Source organism: Gallinula chloropus (genome assembly GCF_964237585.1).
Source record: "Gallinula chloropus genome assembly, chromosome: 5".
NCBI lineage: Eukaryota > Metazoa > Chordata > Aves > Gruiformes > Rallidae > Gallinula > Gallinula chloropus.
In genome coordinates, this window is record NC_140090.1 from 9473380 (window position 1) to 9498581 (window position 25202).

Consider the following 25202-nt stretch of genomic DNA (forward strand, 5'->3'; position numbering starts at 1 on the left):
TAAAAGCATCTCCCAAACAAACTGTACAATTCTAGCACACTTATAATATGAGCATCATTTCTGGACCTCCACAGAGGTGCAAACAGATATTCAGGCATCAGTGAAGGAAGCAAATGAGGTTTTGTACCATAGTCATGGAAAAAGTATCTCTTCAAGGATCTAGAATTAGAACAGTAAGCTGACTTCGGAAAATGAAGTCTCCAGATGTCCTGTATGTTCATGCAGAATGTAAAAGCCAGACAAAGTTAACCAGAAATGGCTGAGGACTAATGATCTTTATCAGTTCAAGACTGCGATGAAGACAGAAGAGGTCTTCCCAGTTATGGTGATGGGAATGCATTTTTCTACTCCCTTTTACCATCAGGGGAGGAGGAAGAGTAGCTGGTCTGAGAAAGGGGTATTTGATTAATTGCATTTCTCAATAATAACGCGCTGTCTGCACAAGAGCACATCACAACACTGCAACTCGTCTGTATTAAATGAATGGAAGGATAACAGACAAAAATACAAAACAATTACTCAGCGTGTCAGTCAGGAACAAGCAGCACAGTCCAATGGCAGTCTTCTAGAAATGCCATGAAAATAACATCTTTCTTTAAAACTAAATACAGATGGACACTACAGCCAGCTTGAGGGGAGCAGAGGACAGGCATCAGTGCATTTTTAAGTCTTCAAAAAATAAAACCCACTCACATTCACTAGGTTGCAAGTCTATGTCAATAGTAGTAGTTATGTTACTAGTTATCCCTGCACGTTTTAGCACCCAGTTCTGGTACCATATCTCATGGAAGGAACACAGGAAAACAGCAGTAGTTTGTAAGCTGTGCTAGTAGGCAAGTTATAACTATTCAGAGGTACACACTACATAACATTTGTCTTGTATCACTTGAATACCCGTAATCACCTGGGAAAGCAGAACTGATGTACTTCCTGGGAGAGATGCTGTGGAGGTAAAAATTGCATATCCCACTAAAGACAAAATCCTTACACTTCTAGAACCCAGAGTGAGGTTTTTTCAAACATCTTCATTACGCACCAAGGTTAGCTGCACTCCTACCATCTCGCCTTCACCCAAGAATCACTACTGTTATTTGCAGCCCAAATTCAACCATCAGCTTGTCTGGTAACATAACCTCAATAGCACCAGCCTTTCTCAGCATAACTAGGAGCAGGATCTTGTTCAAAAGGAAAAGGATAAAAAAGACAAAAGTTGTTTACAAAAATATGCCTTCACACATCCCAATTTGATTTTTCTAACTTTAGAAACTTCCTTTGCTGACTGAAACTTGAGGCATCTGCTTACAAGTGTGTTCCCTTATCCACCTCTAAGACCAAGCACCGAGCCCTAACCTACTGGCACCTTCATGAGCATTCCCCCACTGCAAACAAGCCAGTCAGCCCAAGGTACTGCCAGTCATCAGGCAAAGGCAGGGTGAACCCTCCCCAGAAGATCAGCTACAGTCCCACACCCCTGAGCACAGCAGTGATGTTGCATGGGGCCACCCAGCCCAGGGATACGTGCCCAAGCTGCAGGCTCAGCTCTGGGCCTCACCTCAGCTGGCTTAGAGCAGGCTACTGTTAGGCTGGCACTCCCCAGCATCCAACAGAAGCACTTCAACAGTTCAACATAATCCCTGCTCAAGAAGGGTGTTGTTTGTTAACAAGCCAATGCAGCTCGTTGCTGAGAACTGGACTTGTGAACTACACAGGCTTGGTACTGATGAGGACAACTGAGGGGCTGACCTAGCTTTTTCCCAAAATCTACTTAATTCAGGAGAAGCTACAGCCATTTCTGTGCCAGAGATGGTATCGCTTTCTGTTTAGGGACATCTTGTCTCTCAGGATCACCACTCAAAGAAATGTGGTTTTAATCTTCCCCTTTTGATGCAACAAAAGGAAAGCTGCCAGCTCACAAACGCCTCAACACACCTACTTCAGCGCAGAGCATTGACTTATTCATCAGCCTCTGGGCAGCACAAAAATTACGCCTTCTGACTGCTTTCAAATTGGATTCATAATTTCCCTGCAAAAGACATCTCATGGCTTTGACACGGGGTACAGCAGATAGAGTGAAGACATTTCAGAAAACTGACCAATTTACTTTTCTTTTCACAATGTAATCAGCCCACTCACACAACAGGCAGAACTTATTAGGCAGGCAGAGCATTTCAGGCTTTCAAAACACCTTTGGAGAAAGAAATGTGTCTATCAGAGCAGCAATAACATATGTCTGCTTTAAGCCCTGAAGTCCCTGAAAGGCTCGATGGCTACAGAGGCACATAGCACCTCCTGCTAAACACTGGAGCAATGCAAAATTCCTGCTCCAAGCCCAGGCACAAAAAGGCTCTTTGTATTGCACCCAGCCTGGGTAGAGGCACAGAAGAGGAAAAGGACGACGGTGATTTTTCAGCTTTTAAATAGATTCCTAGTCTGTGTGTAAAGAATTCAGCCTAGAAGAGTCGCAACAGAAGAGGCTATTCATCTAAGGTTATACAAAGAGGTTAATCAATTTTGGCACTTGCATAGGTTTTATTTCCTTACAATGAATAACTGCTCAAGCCATGAGCAGTTTCAGCAGTGCTACTGACTCAATGCATGAGGGAGGGCATTCATTGCGACTTAAGTTATCAAAGTCAGGACCTTAAAACTCCTGTAGGTTTGTTTACTTTTGCTGACAGCTTAGAAAGTTAGATTAGTTAACACATCCTACCTGTTGAAAAACCATTATAGATTTAATTAAAAGTGAGGTGACCATAGAAGCCGTGTTTTACCTGTACTACCCTTGTCTGATTGAAAGTCCTCTCTGCACAGAACACCTTAATTCTCTTAGATAGCATTGTTCTCCAAGTTTAGTTTTCTTTTTCCTGAGCAAGGTTCTCTTTGCCTGACAGTAGTCATAGGCACCACCATAAATGCACAGACTCTCTTGGCTGGTAGAGGTCAACCCACAGCTAATGGATTTTCATGGAAAGGTGTTCTGAAGTCCATTGCGAAGAAAGAAGTTACAACTATTGCCCAAACCAATCCTGATGTGACAGATGCAGCTCAGTTAAAACAAAGAAGCCACGCACCAAACATACACACAAACTTATTCTGCATACAAGAAATTTGTCACATAGTCCCCTGACATCAGACTAGTAGGGTAATCCCCCTGTAGTAACTGATGGTTCATATTTATTGTCCGACTCAAGCACTCAATGCATTGACTTAACCTGCATAATTGAGGGCAAAAGAGTCATACCAGACTTTCCCATTTGAATTTATTCAAATTCATAAATGCCATTTACAAACATAAGTCCTGACTGTTTATGAAATAGCAGAATATCAAACAGATGTCATAAGGTTTAAATAGGCAGATTCCATGCATTGATTTTGCATTGAAATATTCAATCAGCAGTATGGTGCAATACGACACTATATGTTCCAGGCCAGAAAGAGCTGATGGCAATTATTCTAAGTTTTCAGTAGTAAGTTTTAAGTTCAAAGAAGCCTAGAAGAAAGCATTTACTGAGCAACAGACACACTCTGCCAGAAGATATCAACAAGCAAAGAAAAGCATCAGTACAGGCTAGAGGGGTTTCTACAGTGAGCAGCAGGCATCCCTGCTAGCAGAGAGGGGAAACCGCGCAGATCCCTCGTTTTGGCCATATCTCCTGGGCTTTGTCAATGACTAAAGACCACTTAGTTCATAAAACCCTCTGCAAAAGCTCTGTTTTCTTTCCTTCAATTGCTATATGTCCCCAGAGAATACAAATATGAAGCGCAGTAATCGGAAGCTGAAACTCCAGGGAGAGCAGGGCTGAGCGATAGGCAAGTCCTGGAGATCGATACTCCCGCTGCAGGTGCCATTCCCGAGCTGTCGCACCAGGCAGAGCAAGCATCAATCTCTACCTGGCAACCCTGCCTGCAGAGCTGCAGATGGGGATTATGACTAGAGCCATGACAGCTCAAGGAATGAAATAAATTTAAAAAGAAAGAAAAAAAAAAAAGAGAAGAAAGTCTCCCAGCTCCAGATGGGAAGTTTCAATGGAGTTGTTCCCAATCAGATGCTCAGCTGGGACTGGGAAGGGCAGGGCATGCTGGTTTTAAATAAACTCCTTGCAAAATTGATTCACCATATTGTTTGAAACACCAAGCTGGAGATACTAAACTAGAAGGGCACTTCTTTATTCTCTTAAAGAAAATAAAAAGAGAGACTCAAACCTGAGCCTTTAAATCCAGGGTTGGCACCTGATTGAGACCACCTCCCCTGCAGCAGAGCTGCTGGGAACAGCCTGCTCCTCTCATTAGGATGCTCAATTTGGGTACCTAAACATGCATTTAGAGATCTACCTTTAGGCCCTAACCTACCTGAGGTATAAAGATGAGTAAATCAGATTTCAAAAGCAACCTGCCACATTTAAGCTGAGAAGAACAGCAGATTGATTGCAGCTCGAGGCGAGGGAGCTGCCTGGTACAGCTCAGGGCAGGGCGTGTAACAGTGGCCTGGAGACACCCCCAGGAAAAGCAGCATTAATAGGGGCTGATAGAGCATCCTGTAAGAAACAATCCTTATCCAGTGGCATCTTTTTATTTACTAGCAGGGTCTATATTCCCTGTGGACATTACTATATATAACAACCTCTACAGCATACACACAGCCTTTAACCAGGTGTACTGAAAGGAAGGACAGTAGCAGGGTAAAATGAAAAAAAAAAGATTTCCATTCAAAGAAGGCTGATAATTAGTGAGTTTGTGGGTACAGTGACAGCATTCCTAGATTGAAAGATTAGAGAGAAGATATTAGACCCTTTTCTGGTTAAATTAGTTTATTCTAAATTCCAAGTTCTTTAAAAAAAAAATAATCTGTCTATGGACATACAAAGATAATGCTTCAGGATAGATTTTTTTTCCCTTATTACATTGATCTGCCCTTTTTATCTATTCCTCTAAGACCAGTAAATGCTTCATATCTTGCACTGCACTCAGATTTTTGTTCTACACCTAAAGATGCAGGAACTGAGTGCTCACCAGAGCTGATAATAATTAGTCCTTCTGTGTTCAATTAATCTCCCAACAGCTAAAAAAAAATAAAAGTGGGAGCACTGTCCATTTGTGCAGGGGAGCAGTGTCAAAGCCAAGGCTGCACGGAACAGGCTCTGCTCAGGGCCACACTTTGGGTGATTGCTATGAGAGGGTCAAGTAATCAACAACACTGAAAATACTTTATTCATTTGACATCCCACAGCTCTTGACACAAGCACAGCATTGGGGTCCAGACAAATCACGATGGTGGGATGCCCACGGCACAGGCTGCCTGCATCACCTTAGGGTGACTGTTAAAAAGGACTGGACCCCTCACAGCTTGTGCACTTACCTCCAAACCCCACAGCTGAGTAGCATTCCAGTTCCTGGAGGAAATGCTGTTTCTAAGGCTTGCTCACCTTGACGTGAATAAGTAAATCAAGCTCCAGCTGAAGCAGCTTGCTGGAGGACAGGTGTGAAGAGTGAAGCTTATTTGCACTAACAAGTGTTCCACCAAACTGTCCAATTGCAAGACAGTCACAGGAGGCGGAGTTTAACTTGTTATTGCTTCATCAGCACCTTAACATTTAGTACATCACAACTCCTGCACTGAAAGCTCATGATTAAAATGCAGACAGGATTTAAACTCATTTACACACTGAAATTCAGTATTTGTTCACTAACAGCTCACACTTCCACCTTCATGTGCACAGGCAAAGCAGACCAGGTCTACACAGCATTATACCACCAGCCTACCACTGGCACAACAGTGCTCTGAGCTCTGCATCTCTTCAGAGAGATCATAGAATGGGCTGGGGAGATGCATGAAAGTCAGGAGTTGTTTTTATGTGCTGCAATGCAAAAATTACCTTTTTGGAGACAAAAAAAGCCCCTCGTGCTTGTAGGGAAAAAAAGTCATTTGAGGAAGAAAAAAAAAAGAAAAAGCTTTCATGCTTTCATCATTAGCAATTTCTACTGCAATAAAACCTTGGAAGATCTAGCCATACTCAACAAGAGACTTTAGACAAGGCAAAGCTAAAATAACTTTTTATTTAAAACAAAAAAAAAGCAGAAGTTTGGCCTCAATTATTTTATAGTTTCTATCAATAGAAGTAAGAAATCCTGTGGGATGACAGAAAGCAGTAGGTGATTTAAAGGGTGTAATATCTCTTATTTTGCCCAAGAAAAAGCTTTTTATTAGTTTCGCTATTGAGCGATTTTTAGAGGTGAGAGGAAAAGACCAGAAATGAATCAATGCAATAATTCTGAAGGAAAAGTCAAGTTTAATAACAAGCAGATGTAATGTATGAACAGGTACAAGAGAAACCTTCAAGATGATAGTACTGTGTCAGCTTTTGACAAGACACGGTTGGAAGATTATATATTGCATTTTGCATCGGTTTCTGTTAAGTGGGTACAGTGAAATTGTGCTGTTCCCCCTTGTCTCTTTGTAGCATGCCTCTCTGTTAGATGAAAGGAGCTTTTTTTAAAAAAAAACTTAGTGCAAAAAAGTCATTATAGCTGGGGAAACAGCAGCCCCTCCACTGCTTTTATTTACAGCAAAAAGAAAGCAAAATGCAGATTGAGCTGAGCCAAAGTGATAAGAATCCACACCCAGAGGATATGGGACTTCACACAATGAAGCACGTTCTGTGCTGCTGCTATGCACAAGTCAGTAGAGGAGTTTAAATGCTGCTTTTACAGGTCGACTAACAAGAATCACACCCAGCCCTCCCCTGTTCTACCTATTTCCTTGCTCTCTTTTTGCCACTTGACTTGGACTCCTGGTCAGGACAAGAGGGCAGGGACAAGTATGTACAAGAAAACTGTGGCCATATCACAGAACTGGCAGTTCCAAAGGCACAAAAACTCACCAATTCCCACACTCCATTTGCATAGATCAGGTGCAAAGATGAAGGGTTTTTTTTTTTTCTCCAACCTTTTTAACTGGATCCAGACCCCATTGTAAAGCCTGGAAGCTCCCTGTTTCCTGGGCCTCTTGGCTCAGTAGTTTTCTTCACAAATTATTTGGTTTTTATGTAGTTGTGAGCTGTTCTGGCACTCCTGATAAAGCACTTAGTTCCAGTAAGCTAAGCTTTGTATCGCATTTGTCCCTGCATGAGAGCTCTTGGCTCTTCTTAGGCCCTGCATGCTCTTACAATTAAATCACTAACAAATACACAACCTACTTTAATCCACTTCTAAGGTGCAGAAATACAAGTAAGCACCAAGACAGACATCTCACAAACAGACAAGGTACCTCTGTGTAAGCTTGTAAAATCCAGTATAAGACACACCCCTGTAGCAGGCAGCTCAACAAGCAGCAAACATCCTCTATCAAGAGGGATCACTCAAGAATCAGCCACAAATCTTGAACAACACTTAAAAGCAAGTCCAACTCACCTCAAACACTGTTCCTCCAAACCCTTCCTTAGCACTTCTCCCACCAAACCTCTTCCTCCTCCTGCAGTGAGCCTTAACCACCTGTTCCACTCCACCCTCCACAAGATGCAGGTGATACCAATCTTCTGAGGCCCCAGCAGTTATCCCTAATGGGTTACACCTGCCTTTAGGGCTGCAAAAGAATCTCCCCACAGCCCATGTTACTATGCATTTAATCTAGGAGCACTACTTATTCATAAAAACATAGAAAGGGTTGGGTTGGAAGGGATTTTAAAGACTATCCAGTTCCAACCCCTTGCCATGGGCAGGGACACTCTCCACTAGCCCAGGTTGCCCATCCAGCCTGGCCTTGAAAATGGTCATGGAGGGGGCAGCCACAGCTTCTCTGGGCACCCTGTGCCAGTGTCTCACCACCCTCATAGAGAAGAATCTTTTCCTAATCTTAATCTTCCCTTTTCTAGTTCAAACCCATTCCCCTCATCCTGTCACTCCATGCCCTTGTAACCAGTCCCTCTCCAGCTTTCTTGTAGGCCTTGGAAGGCTGCTATAAGGTCTCCCTTCTCCAGGCTGAACAATCTCAACTCTCTCAACCTGTCTTCAAAGGAGTTCTCCAGCCCGTATCTTTGCAGCCTTCCTCTGGACTCATTCCAACAAGCCCCCAGCAATTACTACCTTCATAAACAAACTAAATAAACTATGTTGCTCAATGCTTTTAGCTGAATTCAGTAAATACTTCAGATCCCACAAAGTTACTGTGAAATACCACAGGTCAAATCCTTCCAATTCTCTAATATGTCCCTAATAAGCTTTCTTAATAAAGGATAGTGTGGGGGAGGGAAGGGGGGAGCAGCCCAAAAAAGCAACCTACCCAAAAGAATATTATCTGAACTTAGCAATTAGAAAAAGAAAATGTAACCAAAAGGAATGAAGTTCATCTGCTTACAAAAAAATACTGATCATATGATAGTCAAGCACCATCCCACTGAGAAGTGAGTCAGGGAGTTGGGTAGCAAGTCCAGGTCAACTGACAAAGAAACCTTCTCAGCCTGAAAATACTAAATGATCTGCTTTATGTGCTTTATGATGAATGGTGGAAGATAGTGGATTAAATGGGACACACAGACCTGATTTGAAATTTTTCTTGGAGAAAAGATATAGTGGCTGCCTAAGCCTTTTCCATACTATGAACCAGCACAGCAATTATTCCATTACAGCTTAGTCAGACATGACAAGAAGCCAGGATGCTTCCCATGCCTGAGAGCGCAGCAGGATGTGTGAGGTGGAGAGGTTGTGGTGAGCTGGTGGGGTTGCATTTCTTGCTAGCTACCTGAACACCCCAAAGCTGCTGACCAATCCGAACCAGAGTGGTAGAACCAGCAATTCCATCCTTTTTCTGCCTCCTATCTGTGCACTTAACAGGATGCTGTCACTTGCAACGTGTATCTTCATGCCTACCATAGGTGAGGATAGAAAGATTTACTGATGTGCTTAAAAGCAGGGGTTTAAACTGAACTTGTACAGCAGGTGAAGGGCAGAAGTCACTCGCTCTGTTCTCCTCTGTGTGCTTGGAATTGATATCACTTAATTTCACGCATTTGGGGAAGAAATGTAATTAATAGTCTCTAGATGGTATTTTGGAGCTTGTAATATGCCTGGAGATGCAGCTTTGGCTATTCTTGTTGAACAAGCACTACTCTCAGCTCTCCTGAGCATCGTGCCAGTATTGCCAGCCCGGAGTTCAACAACCCTAAGCCAGAAGCTTCAGAACCATGAGATTTCAATTAAAAATTACAATTCTTTACTCTTTGCCTTCTGATTCTTATTTTCGTCTTCAAGGTTCAGTCAATGCTTCCTTGCAAGTTTCTTCTTCACAATCCCAAGAGTTTAACAGAAGCTGAAATTCTCATCTAAGTGCCAAGAACTGGAAACTGAGACCTTAAGCAGAACACTAAATACTGTAACGAAGGCAGAACTTGTGAAGTCTGAGCAATTCGTGTTTCCATAACAGGCTTATGTCTGAGCTTTAGGAAGTTCTTAATGATACAAAATTCACAGCTAAGGTGTCTCAAAGCTATTCCCAGACTTATCATTCTTGCTGCAGGCTTTGAGATCCTCACTGAATGTAACTGGGAATTCATATGGTGACTTCAATGGAGCTTTGCTGATTGACACCAAAACCTGATCTTAAAGTTCACAAGAAAGAGAGGCTACCTTTGGTAAAACTTCTTTTCAGAGCTAATAAGAATCTTGGAAGTGCCTGTTTTTGTACCCATAAAACAGGATCTAAATACATCTGTACCTTGACCCTGCTTGTCATGAAATTTCTGCACTTCTTTTGATAATATCAAGTTCCAGCACTTCAGAAATATATTTCCCAGTCCTTCTGGGTTCCTGCTTTGGTGACAAGCTTCTTCCTTTGATCTCTGTGTAAGAGTTTTCTCTGGCATGCTCTTTGCTCCCACCTTTTTCTGGTCTACTTCCAAGAACTGAACATTTTTAGTTCTCCCATTAGATTTTACCTTTTGTGTATTTTGCTTTATTGGAACTGGCAACACGGTACTATTTAAACACAGCTCCATCTGTCAGAGTCAAGTCCTGCAGGTAGGGTGTCATGTTTGATTTCATGTTATCATTTGTTGTGTAGTCAGAGCTAAAGAAAAAAAAATGTTTACTATAAAACAGCTACTTTTATAAATTCCTTTGAGAACTCTTTTACTGTTGTTGCAGGCCCTATGTGTGTCTTTATGGAAACAGCCTCTTCAACACTGACAGAGAGAACACAGAAGGGGTGTGCTTGGTCTGGCCACCTTTGTTGTGTTTCCCTCTGCTGCTCTCCATGTCGACTGAGTTTCTTCAGTATGTATGTGCATTTGTATGCCAGCATCAGAGCTGATGGAAACCACTGTAGGCCTAAAGTAAAGCTGGCCTTTTGGAGACTCAGCTTTCGGATTTGAAAATGAATGTACTTACTTTTCATTGCCAGCTCCAGAGGTGTTGTCCAGCATGAGGTTACATCTGACACTGGAAGAAGAAATATGGTCAGCTTTTATCCCAGCATGGTAACAGTGGTACTTCACAGTCAGTGCTTCCCAGGCAAAAGGGGACTAGGTGGGAAGCAAAGCCTAATAGAACCATCATTTACTGGAGCCTTACTGGTGCACGTATAAAAGAGATCTGTTGAACACAATTATTTCATTCCCAGTCTCCTAGATCAGCATCGCTTCTTCTGTTCCCTTTTCTTCTCAAAGTGATGAAACCTCTAAAAACCTCAAAAAATATGGAACTGGCTGTAGTCAAGAGATGTTCAAGACAACATATATAGAAACCTTTGCAACCCATCCCAGTGCTTGTGTTCTCTTTTCTTTCCACAAACAATATGCACATCTCGCCTCGCAGGTCTCCCTGATCACATTTGTTTGGGAAAAGCATTACATGTACATTTTAATCTTGCTTTACCTTTGGCATTGCATCAACATGGGTTTTATTCTTCCACACAGAAATGGCTGTGCAGGTCTAAGTGACTCCCCTGAGCAGTTCTCCGTTCGGTTGTTTTTTCCGAACAGCAGCATTAGGGTTTCTAACCTGATGATTTCTAAGGAAAGACAGACCTGAGATCTGTCCCTCCTGCACAGCTTCCCCCAAGGTGATGGTGTTCTGGCCAGCTTCTCTCCTGTCCTCCACAGCTGAGAGCGATCAAGTGCTGACAGACAACCCACAATGCAAAGGTGAGAGATCCAACCAAAAAAACACTTCCCAAGGGACAGTCACGTGTTTTGCCTGAACATTAGGATGGGCTTGAGCAAGGCAATGTGGGCTGTTACCTCTCCGTGGAGTAAGTGGCAGTAGAAGGGGTGACAATCCTACGCAGGGTCTCTGGCAGGGGCTGTGCAGCAACACTGCAGCTGTCCTGCTGTGAGGACCCACCAGAACATGTCCAGAGGGACCAAGAGGAGGCTGTAGATGCATGTGTGGACATGGGTTGCAGCCAGAGGGCTGGGAGGGCTGAGCTGAAGATGGACATGCCACCAGCTGACCCCAGCACCTGCTTCAGCCCAGCAAGCCCAGCCTGGCTTTCCACTTCTAACAGCAAATAGCTGGGAAAGGCCATGTGTTAAACAATCAGAGTTCCTCCACTCAGGAAATGCAAGGCAAAAATCTGAAGTTTACATTGACACCAGCGCAGCTGGCCCAGTGCTAGGCTCCACACTTCTAGTGCAAATACCATTCTGTGTTAGGGGGAGGAATCAGTTAAGCCCTCTGCCATTAGCTCTGTCATCATTGTAAGCAATGTTCTGTGCTAGAAGCAGCTATTGCAAATGATCCATGATTTTTTCTTGGAGCATCCATGGATGGGTTCTCTACTGTCACTGGAATGTAAACCGACAAAGCAGACACACGGAGCAGGCAGAACACAGGACATGCACAGGAACTCCCAGGAACAGATGTATTGAGGGTTTGGGGAGAGCTGGCGTGCTGGACATTGCAGAAACAGCACAAAGAAAATACATTCACAATATAAAACAAGAAGCAAAAGTACCCATGGCTAGCTCCTATCTTCACATGTACCCAGTGCTCCCATTTAAGCCTCCAGATTAGAGCAATCCAGCCTTGCCAGGAAGACTGCTGGGATTCCTGGGACTGTGTTTTCTGGTCTAGTAAACTAATCCTCAGCCATCTGCCTTCTTGGTTAGCTGGTGGCTGTCCCACACACATGGAAGGTTTTACAGACAGCTGTGAAAGGCTCACTCTGGAGCAGCAGCTACCAGAAACTCATCGGACACAGCCCCCAATGGCCCCAAAGCCTGAGCCTGGCCTGCAGTGATTCCTGTTTCAAAAGCAAAAGAAGACAACAAACTCTGGGTCATGTACAGCTCATGCAATAAACCCTTGAGTTGATAGCACAACACTGGAATTAAAGAGATCTTTTGTTTTGTTTGCCTGCCTTGTATTTACAGCTGCAAACATCAAAGGCTGACTCACGCACAGACCACCAAGCACATTTAAGTACCAGGATATGCTAGAACAGCTGCTGCCTGATCCGGAGAATCATCCTTCAGGGCTATTGTCAGTAACAATTCTGTAATTTATATTGATGGCAACGCAGGGAAACAGAACCGACTGCTGTTGAGGCAATAGCAGCCCTCAGCCGGACAGCTTGTCTTTCTCTGGAAGCTGTAAAAATCCCCCTCCTGCTCCAGGAAGGATGGAAAAATGAAAGATGAGAACTGGAAAGCAACTGAGTAGGAGTACATCCCACACGGGCATTGGTAGATTATAGGCTGCAGTGCATTCCCACTTGATGGATGCAGTAATTAATTTTGTAGTTGATGATCAAATGCATGTTGAAATGGTTTGGCCAATTCCTGTAGGCTTTAAATCCGACCATTTCTTTAATGGATCAAACAGTTCATTTTCTGCTGCTCCATACGTGGTGTGTGAGCAGTCCCCTAGAAACCCACCTGAGAGAATGTCTCTCCTAGGCACTTAGTAGATGGCCCAGACAATGGACATGAGAGACCAAGCGTGAAATATTCACTCTGTTGCCTTCCCATTTCACAGATGATGTCTCTTACATGGTCAGGTACCTCCTCTCTGCTCTGTTGGCTGCAGATGGGCTCAGAGCACTCATCCCTGTCCTCAGGGAGAGCTGAGCTAAGGATCTCACTGAGGCTGAGCTGGTTTGAGCACCCACAGTCCCACCTGTGCCTCAGCCACCCAGATTACATGGGCTAATGCTTGGGTTTGCCTCAGACCACCAGCACCCAGTGTTCAGATCTTGAGCTAACCCTTTGCTTCCTCTTAAATAACATGTCTGGCAACTGAATCAGGATTTCATGTGAGACGTTTGTCTGTAGTGATGTGTGTGTCTGATATCCCTCAAGAAGTCTGTGACAGATTTGGTATTTGAGCACATTCCCCACAGTGTGTGATCCTGTGTGCAGTGTTGTAGCTACAGATCGTGACATCACACCAGGCGACCAATTCCCTGCAGGGACTGTACCAAAACACTAGTGGAGGGTTTCCTTTAAGGATTGCTTTGTGATCTTCAACCTTACCTTCAGCTTATCTTCTTGCTTTTTTCACTGCAAGTCATCTTTTCCCATTTTACAGCCCCTAATGCCCCGGACACCCCTATTTCAGGCAGTGATGTAGCTCATCACTCATCATACTCCCCATAAGTATATTTTGTCTCGTCTTTCTCTGCAGCTTTTGACTCTCTGCTGCTCAACCAACATGGGACTAAAATAATGAGAAAAGCATTTTTAATCAGACAGCCAGTTCTGGGAGAGCTTCAGCTGCCCTGTTATTCACAGGCAGAAACCCAAGACTCCTTCCCAGGCTCATGAAACCAAAGAAGCGCCAGCTTACCCACCCACTTCTCAGTTTGGAGTGGACAGAGGTAAGGAGCACAACCTGTAGGTAACCACATGTAAAGCAGGTCTGTGGGAATAAAACCAAGTCAGGGATACAGCTTTAATTCTAGATATGAAGGAGTCTACACACGAGTTGTATGTCCTTCCTACTCCACAGCCATTTTCTTTCCAGATTCCTCTCCATATCTACCCATCTGAAAGTCTTCTCTATGCTAAGTCAGAGGAGACTGTTTTTGTAGAAAGATGTATATTCCTTTAATCTTACATTTTCCCCCCTCTCATTTACCTAAGCACACAAGCAGTTTCATTCCTTTCTTTTTTTCACACATATGTGCCCAACCCCAACCTTGTCAGCCTGCCCAGTTGCTGTGCAGCTACCGTGAATTAATTCCTGCCCAGGGCTTGCTGTTCATAAGTTCTTTGATTTCCCCACTCAACTTTTCACCACAGTCCCCCAAAACCTCAGCATCCAAAGAGGCAGAGCACCTCCCAGCAATTACCCATTGGAAATAATAACATGATTAAGGGTGGAAAAGCTGGTTAAATCGAGGGATGAGTTGGCTGCTTCCACGTGGAGCCTATTCAGCAAAGTCAATACCAGCACACGTTATACCCTGCTGTCTGTGCTTCAAAGCTAAGAACACTGGGTCAGAGTTAGATACAAAGTTGTAAGTCAGATTCAGAAAGGGAATGGGAAGGAAAAAGAAGAATGTTCACTGAACGTGGGGAGCTGTTTCCTCCTGAGAGCCTGTAAAGTTAGACCCCAGATTTGATAGTGCAGTAAAAACCTGTTCTCCTGAAATACCCAAGTTTTTAAAGCTAACAAAAGCCAAAGGGATATCTCAGACCTGAAGCTGGTTTCCAGTTGGACAGCAGTTTAGTGATCAGCATTTTCCTAATCCTGAAAGAAGAAAATAAGGATGATGTAGAAAACGTGGAAGCCTTTCACAGATTATTATAGCAATTTATGGAAGCAGTTGTTCTTCACAGGAAGAAGCACACTCTTATATGACTGACATCCTGCACACAAAAATAAATTAGTCGTGCATTAGAGCCTTCCTTCTGTTCCACAGGAGTCCTTTCCCACTCTTCCTGCTACAGGAATGATTCTCAAGCCACTGATAAATAAACTGCATTGGATGCAGAGAATTATTCCAACACCATTTTATCACGTAACCCACGGTGACAGCCGGCTGCGCTCTGACAAGAAGCAGCAGGACCAGCTTGCAATCCACAGAACACGTAGTGTTTCGGGAGGAAGAATGAAAAATCAAACCTACACGGTGCTTTTCCTCTAAACTGCATATTTCTTCTTTGTTTTTTTTTCTCTGAGTCTCTTTCTGGAGAACTGTAAATTAAAAAAACTTCAGGCGCAGCAGCCCTTTGGTCTGGCACGTAGAGCTTGCTCACTCACTCAGTGAAGCAAATGAACAGCCCAGGCTTTTATTTATTCCTGTCTACTTTGTAGGTATATTCTCCACTGGTTTAAATAATATCAAGTCTATTGTGATTCTACTCTTTCATCGAACCCTCAGATATTGTTTTAGATAGGAATTCCGCTGGAATATCTTACATAGTGGTAATTGTTATGATTAGCGTTTCCTTTTTGATGACTGATGATTGGCCTGTCAGGAGTACAGATAGATTTTTTTTCATTTGTTTGTTTCATTTTAAATGTTTACCAATTCTCAGGAGAGCAGAATCTTTCAGAATGCACTAAAATTCTGGAAAAAAAAAAAAACAACAACATCAAATTACTGTGGGCAAGGAGTAACAGAGAAAGAATATCTGATGAAGCAAAAGGGAAAACAGCCAAAAATGTTGGTTACATTAACAAAAACTTCATTTCTGTCCTTACTAGGAAAATGTTAGCAGTTTTTTAAATGCTGTGGATTTCATAAGTAGTGTTGTTCATAAATGCAGCAATATTCCTTTTGTACAAAACCCTGGGCTGAGGCAGTGAGGAGAGGCTGGAAACACTTTAAGAAAGAACAAGATCAAGAGAGTCATTTGGATGAATGGCATTCCTCTGTGATGTGAAGCCTGGACACTAGTGAAGAGCTCCCATTATTGTGACCACTCACGTACACGTTCACTTCATCAACTCCATTGAAATCCCCCAAATCATACTGCCATGTAAGTGCTCCATTTTAACATTACACCTGCCCATTTTACAAGGTAAATAGGGAACCTGTGTTTTTACACCAGGGTTTGTGCCAGGGAGAGACAATAGATTACAGCGTGGTTCAGGATCTGGCCTGGAGGCGCTGGTCAGGGTCAGTCTCAGTCCCAGCATCACTGGGCAAGTCCAGAGGACCAAGGCAGGTCCAAGGTCAAGCCAGGAATCCAAGCCAGCAGTAAATGCTCTCAGGCTGTGTGCTACCATGTATATGCCACAGATTGCTCAACACTAAGCCACCTAAAAACATCCACTATTTTTAGGATTATGTTTGGTTTTACTATGTTTAATAGCATGTAGTAGATTAAGTTCTTAACTAAATGACACCTTAATTGCAAAAAAGGAGGAGGGTCAGCACTGTGACTGTGCTTCCTATCTGCACTAGACAAGAACCACTCACAGCTCTTGTACACTGGTGTGCATCACAGACATGCCATAAAAGAAATGAGAAACCCCAGATTCCTTGAGAGTCCAGAGCAAGGACGCCTGCCTGGGCTGTAGGAAATCCAGGATTAATTTTCTGCTGTGCCATTCTCCCACTTATCACAGCTCAATGCCCTAACTCAGATCATTGTGACTGCTCTAGGAAACATCAGCCAACTTTGGAAAATTCTTTCCCCAAAAAAAGATTATCTAAACTTGCACAGTTTCAGGCAGGGGAGGCTCTTCCAGATATTTTCACTTTTATCAAGTCGGGGGTGCTGTGAGGGGGAGTAGGAATTGCTTTTTAAGAAAACTAATCACTTAAAAGATTCTGCAGCAGCTCTAATTCCTACGCAGCATAACTCACAGCCTAAATGGGCGAGAGAGATGAAGAATAGCAGAAAGAAATAATTATTCCTTGACAGGAGGGACACAGAGAGGTAAAGTGACTTGCCCAGTATAAATCATCTGGGTAACCATCTAGTTAGCACCTTACTCAGAAGGCTATTTAAGCTTTTTAAAATGCATTCCTCTTACTTTCCATCCCATATAATAGGCACTAGACAGCTGCTTGCATTCTCATAAGCGTGAATCTTTAATTCTTCTTCTGTCATCTGTTTTAAACAGCAGAGTATGATTCTGCTGTGATAAACTTCTGGAATCATAATATATAAATCTGTTTGTGATTTGTAAATGTCAGTACATACGGTACTCAGGCATTTGATTACTGACTGCCTCAAGCATATAAACTAGCATATTAAAACCTTAGCATTCTTGTCAGAATTAACTCATCTTAATGCTTCTAAAAACATCTCTCCCATGCAGAAGTAATTCTTTCAAGGTTTTTTAAATATTCTTTCATTTAAGCTACTCCACTTGTCCTTGTATGTGGCAGAATTTATTTAAATAAGACCCAGTTGACAACAACATCACAAGGTTATGTGCTTAAAGTATTGAACTTCTTTAGATTTGAGGGACAAATATGAAACAAGCAGAAGTCTATAAGTCTTCAAATAAACCCCAAAGTCATATATATCAGCATTGAATGCAACTCCAACATCTGTGAATATAAATAGATATTCGGGCTAAAGCTGTGAAGAAGAAAACTCCCTCCTTCCTACCTGACAAAATTTCAAATATTCACAAAAACATAGCAAACAAAGTTCATCTAATCTCTGCTGGCAAAAGAGCTGCTCTCTCCTTAGTTATTCATCTCTTGCTCATCTTGTCGTTTCATAGAGCCGCCTCTCATCCTTCTTACTCAGATTCTTCTTGGTGGAATTCACCTTTGCCTTCTCGCCACTATCAATGAATGGCTTCTCAAGCAAAGCCTTTTGGTTCAGTACAGACAAAAAATAAATATCATCTTCAGCTCCCCAAGCTTGCAATTTGAAGTAACCTCCATGTACCTTTTTTTTTTTTTACTTTCTGTATATTCAGAAATTGGCACTTCAAGCACCCCACGCTGCCACAAAGAGATGCAGAGCAGTGCAAGCTTCAGTGCCTCTTTCACAGAGGTGCAGACACCGACAGACAGCTAAGGCACCTTCTCTTTTAAGACCTGCTCTACTCCACATGTCCCAGCCTGTTCTCTCCTTACACTGCTTGAAGATAAACATTGTAAAGTTACATAGTGCAGTATGAAACCACTTAAAGTATAAAACACAGGTAGGTACTACTTATATTTTTCTAAGAAAAGGTTTGATTTCTCTTTTTCTTGTCTAATCAGAGCTACATTTTGCATATTGGAGTTTAATACTATTTTTCTCAAGGCTTATGCAGTGGGAGGAGGATTAAGTACTAACTAATGAAGGTGAAAATATATTTTGAACCTAAATGGTGTAGCATTTCCAGTAAAACAATCACTCTTGGAGTAATGTAAAAGAATTTATTATATTATACAAATCTGGGAACAAAAAATCCCTGTAACTTCCAAGAAGTTATGCATTGGTTTATTTCATGGTTTGGGTTTTTTCTTGTTTATTAATTTTAGTTTTGAGCGATAGCAAGGCAACCCCTTTGCCCACCTAATTTAAAACTGACAGTATGACACACCTCTGGAGAAAGATTCTCTTGGATTTTATTTTAAGGATGGGGTTTTTTTCCAAAATGAAAGCAAGGGTTGGCTAATGATATAGCATCATTTTAACCAGCTGACTAAAATTCTGCAATTCATAGAAGCCTCACTGGATCCCAGAAGACAACAGTAAGAGTCCCTCATACTCACTTTCAATTAAATGAGAAGCTGTGGGAATCCTACTCTCTGCCATGGGATAGTGGAAGGTGTCCATGGTCAGTGCAGTATGTAATTAGCAAAAAACATTACTTTGGAGTACACTGTCAGCACCCTGCAGCGGGAATTAGATGTTCACAGCCGCCAGCATGTCCCATTTCTCAGGTACCGCATGGAAAGTTTACTCCACTGTGGCTTGAGGCTGAACAATGAACAAGCATGAATTTACATGTGTGTGCTTTTCTTCTGTTTTTCTGATGAAATGAGAAGTAGAAATTGGAGTGTGATGCAATATTAACAGATGCATCCATGTGTATGTTCAACTGGCTCGCAGAAGGATGTAATCTGTGTGAAAACAAACCACAGCCAGTGATAAAGCAACAGCTAAGGATTTGAGAGATCCAGTCATACCTGTCTATCCAGCAATGCAGGAGATTTTCCACAGGGGTCTGAGGAATTAAAAATCTATTGCAGATGGCTTTTATCCTTGCCACTTTGCCTCCATTCTGCTTCAATAAAATGAATATAAAGTGACATCCTTGGTCTATAAGGCGTGCTGATCACTGCAGTGTATCCACGGCTTCAATAGCATCTTCCTAGGTAGGGAGAAAGTGTTTCAGATCTGGTACAGAGACCTCTGCACGCTCCAACATGAAACTCTTGCAATATCTCCCTTCTTTGGTTGTCATAGCAAAGGGCACAAGTTCAGTCTGGACAAACTAAGTAGAAGGAGGAGGTGGGAAGATGAGGTGTGAAACAGAGGTGGATGTTCTGAAAATTAATATTGAATCATTGCAAAGTCAGCTCATAAAACCTGTGATATTTCCCTGTTCCCTCATGGATGCAATTGGTGCCTGGTAAGGCCAAGCTTTGTTTACCCCCTTGACATAAGGAACTGTTGCACGTGCCCAAATGAGGTACACAAACCACACAAAGGTTTCAGAAATGAAGAAAACTGCCTCCAGCTTACTGCTTGCACTCCCAAAGGAATGCAGCAGAGAGACCCACACATTATGCAGCCAGCCCCATGCTACCTTTCCTGCACAGACAAGCCACAACCAGCATTTCTAAAGGAAGTGCAGCAAGGACAGGCATTGAACTCCCACAGAGACTCAGATTCAGTTCTAGTCCATGAACAGGGGCTTCTCCCTGGGCTGCAAGGGAATATCTGCTCTGGTGCCTGGATCATCCTCTGCTCCTTCTTCACTGACGTGTGTCTTCAGAGTCTTTCCTCTCACATCTTCTCACTCCTCTCTCTTCTCCAGCTGCAGTTATGCAGATTTTTACCCCTTCTTACCTCTGTTATCCCAGAGGTGCCAGCACCACCACTGATGGGCTCTGCCTTGGCTGGCGACAGGTCTGTCTTGGAGCTGGCTGGCATTGGCTCTGTCAGACATGGGAAGTCTCTAGCAGCTTCTCACAGAAGCCACCCCTGTAGCTGCCCACTACCAAAACCTTGTCATGCAAAACCAACACAATGAATCAGATGAAGGCAGCAGGACCCTCCATTCTGCATGTGCTGTATCTAAAAGCTTGAGTCATTACCTGCAACATTTAACAGTTAGTTACAGGTTAAGGTAAATTAGCCTCTAGGACACATGTCTCATGTTGATGATTTAAACCATATACTGCACTTTCCAGAGAGAAATTTTTCAAATTGCCATAGACACAATAAACAGATCCCCAGTTATTACAAGCTGAGGCACATCAAGCACAATAAAAGCTACAGGCACTGCAACTGAAAGAAAGGACTCATAATCTGAGTATCACTTCCTAGCCAAAATTTTAAATCCCTTAAAATCCACATATCCTCAGGGGGGTGGATCTAGTCTGTTTGTAGTATTATGGAAAGCCTATAGTATCATCTGTTTCCTGTTATGTATTCTTTGTTAGTTCATTAAGGGATAACATACACTATGCTTCCAACAATAAATCTAGGGAATTTATCCTCACTTCCTATGATCTTGAATGATGGTAACGTCTCTGCAAACATCACAGACAGTAAAACTCCCAAGAGTTGATATCTCTTTTTTCAATACTGAGGACTCAGTTTCTAGGACTCAAAAAATCTACAATCCCTCTATTCATGTATTTTCTTACTATTCTCATACAGTATCAAAGCAAACTTTTTTTTGACATGTATGCCATGAACTTTCACTGGGCTATCGAAAACCAATTTGATCATATCAATCATCCTTTCTTATAGACAGACAAAACCAGGCAAAGAAATACTAGCTCTGCTTCCTACACTAGACAGAAACTGATATCTAGAGAATATGCTGCATTGGGAAACGTGTAAGACTTAGAGAGGATCTCTAATCAAATGGAGTTCATTAGAGGCCACATACATATTTTAGATTTCATCAGTGACCTTTCTGTGTTTACATCAGACTTTACTTACCCATTATTTGCACTAGCAGAGCCAATACAAGTGAGGCCTGTTCATATGAAATGACCATTTCAGCAAAAATGTTAGGAATATTCAGAGAGATATTGATCTTTGATTTAGCCCTGCCCCCATGTGGTCTCTTATGTATTCTATTAAAAGTTCCACTACCAAATACTTTGTAAAGTCAGGATATTTCTTGTGTATTTTCAGTTTTCCCCATCCATTTGTTCTATAGTTTCAGCTCGGTCTACCTGCCACCTCCACTCCTTTCCATTTCTCATTTTGGTTCAAGTCTTTCTAACTGTGACTGGCAATTTCTAGTCGTAGGTCCACACAAATCTTCCCATGATGTGTCTATGACCTACAACTTAGTCACTGCATTTTGATAAGAATCAGGTTTGGATGGACAGAGTTATCTGAGGGAGCACTACAGCTCAGAGAAAGCTCAGCATGGTTGAGGCACTGGACTGGAAAAAGGTGTGGGACAAATTCTTAAGTCTGTTCCTGTGGAAGAGCACTGCTCTTGGGCATCTCTTGCTCCCCTGCATACTACCAATATAAAGTAGACAAACAGTAATCTGACTGGTCTGGGAATTTCTGAACAATGCTGCCCTGCAAAACTGAAAGTCTCCTCCTTTATGCATTCTGTTGTCCTGATCTGCAGATTTTTACCAAAATCCAAATGGTGTTGGAAGTCACAGCATGAAACAGATGGGCACACTGTCCTGCATCAAGGCAGTGTCTCTCTGTGTACTCCCAAATCCTGCCAGATGGCATACTCCCCAGCTTCATCCTTTTCTACCACATCAGACTCCATGTGGAAATGAAGAGAGGAAGGCTGCAAGATCTGTTTATAACCAGCACAGAACAGGGAGACATCCTTGTCCAAGGGATCCGCAGCTGAGGAGAGAAAGGAAGTTATATGTAGATGAGAAATGGTGCAAGTAAACACCATTTGTCTGTCTTACATTCCAGCAAACACATCCAACAGTGAAATTCATGGAAATTTACAGTGAAATAGAAGAATTATTGACAGATACATCAAAAAAAAAAAAAAGGATTAGAAACTTGAGGTTAGGCTATGCAAAGGTTGTTCTGTACTGGAATTTATAGACCTTGAATCAGACCTTTCGAAGTACAAGTGGACATCAGAAGACATGAAAGGCGAATGGGACAAGGGAGCACACTTGCTGTACAAGCCTGGAGAGGGTCTGTGTCATGAAACTTGTTTTACACTACAGCAGATCACCCTCCAGTACATAGCAGAATATTGTGCTTGGAAAAAAAGCTGTTGCTCACTGAAAAACTGTACATCTTTGGTACATACTGCCAAGTTCCAATCAGTATCTGAAGCTACTTGCTTCCCCAAGTGTTAGACCAGATGTTTCCAGATAATGCCCATCCTTGGCTGATTAATACTATACATCTTGATGGCACAAATACTTTTCAGAAGAATAAGAGAAGACTTTCCAAATCTGCTACAGCATGAGTTTCCCCTCCTGTGTTTCTGCATTCAAGAAGAAGAATGCGAGAGGGACCTCAGGGCTCCAGAGGCAGCTCTTTGAAGGCTGGAGCCACATTAACTTGTTAAATTGTTCCCTGGTACAGATACCAATAGTATCTTACTGAACTCTTCACTCATGAAGTTCAGTGCAGTTTCCCTACATTTAAAGACTGCATTCAGCTTCTTTAGCCCATTTTAAAGTGTTTTGATATCATCATCTCTGGAGACACCATTCCTGCTATATCCCAGTCATATACCAACTGTACCTCTAAATAATGGTAAACTGTGATCATCAAAATAGCTTCCTATAACATGCAGAACCTTTTTCCAGACAACAACCTAAAAATGACATTCTTACCTTCTGTTCTGTCCTCTTTCATCAGCTCTACAACTAGAAACTGAGAGATAAAAATGCTGCCTGTGAGCTTAGCTAACCATCTTCTCTGGTCACCAGAGGTCAATCTTTCCTTTTTGCTAGCAGCACACCCTTTATTCCTGATACCTCTGTATGCCCATGGATCTCTTTGCTGGAGGGATTCCACATTTCCTCATTTCACATGGTAACACTGCAGAAAGATTCTGCTCTCCATCCTCTGCTTCAGCTACTTCATACTGCTCCATGTCCAGTGGGTTCTTATGATCAAGGATCCATGGACATGCTTCTCCCCAGGCTTCATTTCTTCAGGAACATGATAATGTCATGATGGCTTGAAACAAACAAACCAGAGAATTTTCCAATATGATAAAGAGGATATTCCTTTCCCCTTAAAGAGGTAGGTGATGTAATGCCCCTATGTAACCCCAGTACCAGACAGAAATAGTTATAAATAAGTACTTATGACTACAGACGCTGACTTCTGATGATAAACTACTTAATCATGAGCTAATGGCTCTCTTACAGTCAGTTATTTCAGTGCCAGAGTCTGCTGGCTCAAGTATCCATATATGCCCTTGTGTTAATTACTTTGACTAACTACAGGAGCAACTTATTAAATTTACTGATTGCACTGTCCATAAACCAATATTTTCTAATTCTTCTACATCAATAACCAGAGTACTGCTCTCCATGGCACTGATAATTTTCTGTTGCCTTATATTGCCTTTGTTCAAATTCAGTATAATTTCCCTTTGTTTTGAGGGCCAACACAAAGGTCCAGCAATTAAGTTGTGCACATGGCTTTTTATAGCCTTCTCCAAGGGGAAATATTTCTTCCAGCACTAAGGTTTTAACATTTGGCAATCAGTAAAATAGACAAATATTAGATAGCTTTGATATTTAGAGATATGGGATCATAAAAATACCTACTGTATTCCATTTACATCATCTTCCAATACCACTGGACCATTCTAACAATTTGCAGAGATGTTGTAACACTTCTGGCATTATTAACAGTGCCAGTTTCAATGTATTTCAAGAACAAGTTAATGTTAATGTCATTATCATCACCTTGTATTAGTACCTCCTTGATCTGTCAGTTATGAAAAGAAGACCATGAGTGAAAGTCAAACATGTCCTCAGCATTACTAATTTTAACTTCATTATATCTAGTAGCCAGCACATGTGTATCAGGAAATAAATTATTTCAGCCTGCTTCTTCAACAGTGTATTTTCCATCCTCTCCCATCACTAATTTCTAAATCTCCTGCTTAATCTCTTCAATTTACAACAGGTTATTGCATTTTGGTCTTCCAAGACCACAAACTTAAATATCTTTTTTGCTTAGTGTGTCTTGAAGTAGACTAAAAATGTCACCCTTACTCCAGGTGCATTAAACTTTGGTCCCTCAGATCCAAAGGTAGTGACTATCTTTCTCCACTTTTAATTAGTATAATTACTTATCTCTGTGCTTCACCAGTTACTGCTAGTAAAATCCAGAGAATGGAGTGATACAGTACTGCCTACAAGGTACCAAAGGCAAGATTTCACATTTATTTGAGAGAGAATCTGGAATGGAACAGGACTCTAATTTCTGGTGTCTTCCCTACATGTCATTCCCTTTAGCTCTTGAGATAGTCATCTTGAGAAAGAGTCTGTGTGGTTGCATAGCATTGACTGCTCAGTACAGGAGGACTAAGGGGTTATTAAACACCTTGGTATCCAGTTCTGGAAGGAGCACAGCTTAATTGGGATAAGGACCCAAGGCTTTGTAAGGTACAGCAACTTCCCCAGACTGTTTCATAGCATTGCAGTATTGCCTAGAATTTCAGCAGAGCTTCAGTCCTCTAACACCTTTGCAGTTCAAATCCCCCCATGTAGCATGCCTCATACTTTCAAAAGAGCTTTCAGAAGGCAGCACCTGATCATACCTAAGCTGAGGGAACATTTCCATGGCCAAGTGTGAGATTCTTAAGGGCCATTTACCTTCATTTGGAGCGAGGAATGTAAAGAAGAGACAGAATATGAGGATTTCAGATGTTTGTATGATAAAAATAGCAATCCATTTCAAAAAGTTGGAAGGTTATTTATATTGCAAATAATTATGCTGTATTCCAGACGTGGGAACCATTTTGGAAGAATAAAACCAAAGAGCAATTTACTACCTTGCAGTTTTGTCACTAGGCTGCTTTTTTAGCAGGCACCAGAATATGATAGCTACCCTGTATCATCATGCAGCACAGAGTTTTGTGAGTCCGTGGTGTTCTGGAAGTAAGCCAGGCAATAAAATAATGAGGGATTTGGATGTGAGTCAGAA